The following is a 5,000-nucleotide window of genomic DNA, read 5'->3' as shown; positions in this document are numbered from 1 at the left end:
GCCCCGACGCGAATCCTTTAGAATGATGAACGACGACGACCCGCGCACCCCCCAACGAGCTGGCGTGACGCACGACATTGTCATCTTTCTAACCGCTTAAATTTCGTTTTGTATAGCGCCAACCGACAATAAAGGGCCTGAGCTAGGCAGTGGGGATTTTCACCGCTTCGAACGCTCCGTTTGGTATGCCCCGGTCGGCGCTCGTCTCTCGGCGTTTTTCCGCCACCCGGCCGCTTCGACGGCGGCGGAGGCAGCGGCGGCGGTAGCACTTTCGACGAATGCCACCACCGCCACCGGCCACCGCCACGGCGCCGTCGCCGCTGCGCCGTTAGGCGTAATAGACGCTAGAGACAATTATTTCACATTTTATTTTTTATACATATATACAAACACGCACACACACACGCACGCACACGCGCGCGCGCTCGTCCGCATTAGATACGAACAGCAGCGCGCGCGTACGTACATATATATGTATATATGTCGTATATATATATATCATTATGGATGTATTACATATATATATGTGTAAACACGGTATGTACGAAGTCGTCGTCGTCGTCGTCGTCGTCGTCGCAACAGCAACAACAGCAACAGCGGCGCAACAACGTTCGTGAACATATCACGCGTCTCGCACACATACACACACGTTAATGATCCTTCCGCAGGTTCCCCTACGGAAACCTTGTTACGACTTTTACTTCCTCTAAATGATCAAGTTTGGTCAACTTCCCAGCAACGCCGACGGCCGTGAAGCCACCGCGTGTCGGTCCGAAGACCTCACTAAATCATTCAATCGGTAGTAGCGACGGGCGGTGTGTACAAAGGGCAGGGACGTAATCAACGCGAGCTTATGACTCGCGCTTACTAGGAATTCCTCGTTTATGGGGGATAATTGCAAACCCCAATCCCCAGCACGAAGGAGTTTCAACGGGTTGCCCGGGCCTCTAGGCCAGGGAGAACATGCTGATTCCTTCAGTGTAGCGCGCGTGCGGCCCAGGACATCTAAGGGCATCACAGACCTGTTATTGCTCAATCTCGTGCGGCTCGAAGCCGCCGGTCCCTCTAAGAAGAATTTTAATACGTCGCCAGTGAGTTGCGCCACCGGAGCGGCGCACACCTAAATGACGACGCCTATTTAGCAGGCTAGAGTCTCGTTCGTTACCGGAATTAACCAGACAAATCGCTCCACCAACTAAGAACGGCCATGCACCACCACCCACCGAATCAAGAAAGAGCTGTTAATCTGTCAATCCTTCCGGTGTCCGGGCCTGGTGAGATTTCCCGTGTTGAGTCAAATTAAGCCGCAGGCTCCACTCCTGGTGGTGCCCTTCCGTCAATTCCTTTAAGTTTCAGCTTTGCAACCATACTCCCCCCGGAGTCCAAAATCTTTGGTTTCCCGGAAGCTGCCCGCCGAGCCATCGTAGTAACGTCGGCGGATCGCTAGATGACATATTTACGGTTAGAACTAGGGCGGTATCTAATCGCCTTCGAACCTCTAACTTTCGTTCTTGATTGATGAAAACACCTTTGGCAAATGCTTTCGCTGATGTTCGTCTTGCGACGATCCAAGAATTTCACCTCTAACGTCGCAATACGAATGCCCCCAGTTATCCCTATTAATCATTACCTCGGAGTTCTGAAAACCAACAAAATAGAACCGAGATCATATTCTATTATTCCATGCACGAAATATTCAAGCAGCATTTTGAGCCCGCTTTGAGCACTCTAATTTGTTCAAAGTAAAATTGTCGGCCCATCTCGACACTCACCGAAGAGCACCGCGATAGGATTTTGATATTGAACCGCCGTTTTACCGACGGCTCACCGACGATATGCTCCGCAGACGTGTCAGTATCACCGCGGATGCGGTGCACCGACAGCGCGGCGCACAAATGCAACTACGAGCTTTTTAACCGCAACAATTTTAGTATACGCTATTGGAGCTGGAGTTACCGCGGCTGCTGGCACCAGACTTGCCCTCCAATTGTTCCTCGTTAAAATATTTAAAGTGTACTCATTCCGATTACGAGGCCTCGTAAGAGTCCCGTATCGTTATTTTTCGTCACTACCTCCCCGTGCCGGGAGTGGGTAATTTGCGCGCCTGCTGCCTTCCTTGGATGTGGTAGCCGTTTCTCAGGCTCCCTCTCCGGAATCGAACCCTGATTCCCCGTTACCCGTGACAACCATGGTAGTCGCAGAAACTACCATCGAAAGTTGATAAGGCAGACATTTGAAAGATGCGTCGCCGGTGCTGGACCATGCGATCGGCAAAAGTTATCCAGATTCATCAAAATTAACGACTTCGGACGCGAGGCCCTCCGTCGATTGGTTTTGATCTAATAAAAGCACTCATCCCATCACTGGTCAGAGTTCTGATTGCATGTATTAGCTCTAGAATTACCACAGTTATCCAAGTAACCGAGGTAAGATCTAAGGAACCAAAACTGATATATTGAGCCATTCGCGGTATCGCCTTAATACGGCTTGCACTGAGACATGCATGGCTTAATCTTTGAGACAAGCATATAACTACTGGCAGGATCAACCAGGGAGCTAGCTAGAGCTAACACACACCAACACCGCACATACGAGAGATATGAGGGTGATGATGATATGATAGACGTGTGACAAGCGACGCGTCGGACGTTCGAAACGCCGTGACGCGCCGGTGCCTAGGTAGCTTTTTGCGTGCGTGCGTGCGTGCGTATTTATTACAATACACACACAACACCACACCGCAACAACAAAATGAATTCGTTTTTCTATCTGTTCACGGAGGAAAATGTATATCTCAACACTCGCCTCGCGTTCGTCCAGATTTACTTTGGACGCGGCATCGCGTCCGATTCATCGGAACGTTCTTTGACGAGACACATACAAATCTTCACTTTTATAAAATATCGTTTCGCAAAACGAACAATGACCGATTTCCAGCCCGGTTTTAGAGAGATCCGAAATCCTTGATTTATATATCATGATCGACCGTCGCGCGACTAGCGCGCGACGAGCTCGTTGATGCGATGCGTTAAGGGCCGCCCCGAAGTCGACTCGGGAGCCCAACGCCGTTCGCGTTAATTAAACGAGACGTTCTCTTACGCCTTCCGCTCTTACATAACGGAGACGTCGTCCGACACAGTTTACGGTGTGTTGTTGTGGGGAGATGATCCCCTTTTTCTTCCCTCCTCCGCCGCCGCTGTGTCGTTCGTGCGTTTGTCGGTTATAGAAGTTTCAGTTTCGGGCGTTCTCGTTGGTGGCGCGCGTTGTTTGTGTATCGGTGTTATTAGTTTTGTTCGATTCGCGCGCGTTTTCTAAGAATAATTTTTAATTTTTTTTTTTTTTATTTAAAAAAAAAAAAAAAAAACTAAATCTAAAAAAAACGCAATCTCCGCAAACAAACTAACACCACCACACCACACACACCCCACCAACCAAAAAAACACACTCCACACTCCACAACCACCAACAAACAAAACAAAACAGAAGAGCATCGGAGAGAACTCTATTCGGCCGACCGGCGCGTCTCGCGCCAGTCCCATGTATATGCGGGAACGACTGTATGCGTCTCCGCGTAGCGCGATAGAGCGTTCGCGTATCGATTGCATACCACCGATCTACATATCTATATCTGACCCTGATCTCGATGTCATCGTCGTCGTCATCATCATCATCATCATCATCATCATCATCATCATCATCATCATCATCGTTCGACCCGATCGCGGATTGCGCGTAGCCAGCCGCCGATGCGTTCGCGTATCGATTTCTGAAAACGACAGAGTCCGGTCCCGTTCGCGTATCGATGCATAAATTTCGTGCTGATGACGATCGCACTCTTTCATACGCGATGTCGACTGAGACAAAGAAAGGTGTCGTCGTCGTCGTCGTCGTCGTCGTCGTCGTCGTCGTCGTCGAGACGGTAGCGGTCCGTAATAAAGATCGTGCGGCCCGGCCTCGGGGTGCGGATAGTCACTCGGGCGTTCGCGTATCGATTTCGGAAAACGACAGAGTCCGGTCCCGTTCGTGTATCGATTTTCTAACGTGATATCGTCCTGATTCCGTGTGTTAAAATTACGATTAATGTCGATGCTAAAACTTTACTATCTTCAATATCGTCATCGTCATCATCGTCATCATCGTCATCATCGTCATCATCGTCATCATCATCATCACGTTGGGCACAAGCAGTGGAACGTTTAAACGCATCGTCGTCGGTCCATTCGCGGTCAAATTATTTATATCCAGTATTAAAATTATTGTATTGATTGATTGTGTGTTTCGTTACGGACGTGCCGCGCCTCGCGACTATTGTTATCGATCGCCGTTACCGAGCTCGTCATGATATTTATGCGTGCGGCGCATCGATTGAGATATATGTAAATAAGAGTGAGATACATAGTCATCATCATAATAATTAATATAAGAGTCGCGTCCGTAAAGCGGGTTGCGTTTGTATAATAAAGATTTAAGAAAAATAAATCGACTCGATCGAGAATCTTTGAAAGCTCCTTTGCAAATTATATAACGGTTTCTCACCCCGGCTTGAGACAAATACGGCGACGACCGCGCATATCGAAAGGTCGGTCGGCCTAACTACCTTAAAAAACACAGCCACTAAATATCCATTAGCTCGGACGGCAGCAGTTGTTTTTCTTCAAATCGACAACGCGCGTCGAGTGACGACGAAAAAAAAAAAAAAAAAAAAAGGTCATCATTTCATAAAAATCGCCAAGTCCCAGACGTTCGATGCGATACTGCCGAGAGTTCGCGTATAGATTTCATTAAAATCGCCAAGTCCCAGACGTTCGACGCGATACTGCCGAGAGTTCGCGTATCGATTTCATTAAAATCGCCAAGTCCCAGACGTTCGACGCGATACTGCCGAGAGTTCGCGTATCGATTTATTTCACTAAAACCGCAAAGTCCCCAGATACTTAAGAGAGTTCGTGTATCGATTTATTTCACTAAAACCGCCAAGTCCCAGATACCTAAGAGAGTTC

At 48.6% G+C, this 5,000-nt stretch overlaps 1 non-coding gene across 1 annotated transcript; it reads right to left on the bottom strand.

The window, feature by feature from the left end:
• Positions 1-651: 651 nt before the first annotated feature.
• On the bottom strand, positions 652-2,555 carry LOC137930777 (small subunit ribosomal RNA). Its single transcript, XR_011108938.1, has one exon. It is a non-coding gene; the product is annotated as a small subunit ribosomal RNA (ribosomal RNA).
• Positions 2,556-5,000: the final 2,445 nt, after the last annotated feature.

This window comes from Battus philenor, unplaced genomic scaffold (genome assembly GCF_028537555.1).
Source record: "Battus philenor isolate CCGP_79_NKW_IND1 unplaced genomic scaffold, ilBatPhil1.0.hap1 SCAF_67, whole genome shotgun sequence".
NCBI lineage: Eukaryota > Metazoa > Arthropoda > Insecta > Lepidoptera > Papilionidae > Battus > Battus philenor.
Note: the sequence above shows the minus strand (reverse complement) of the source record. Positions and strands in the feature narration are given on the sequence as shown.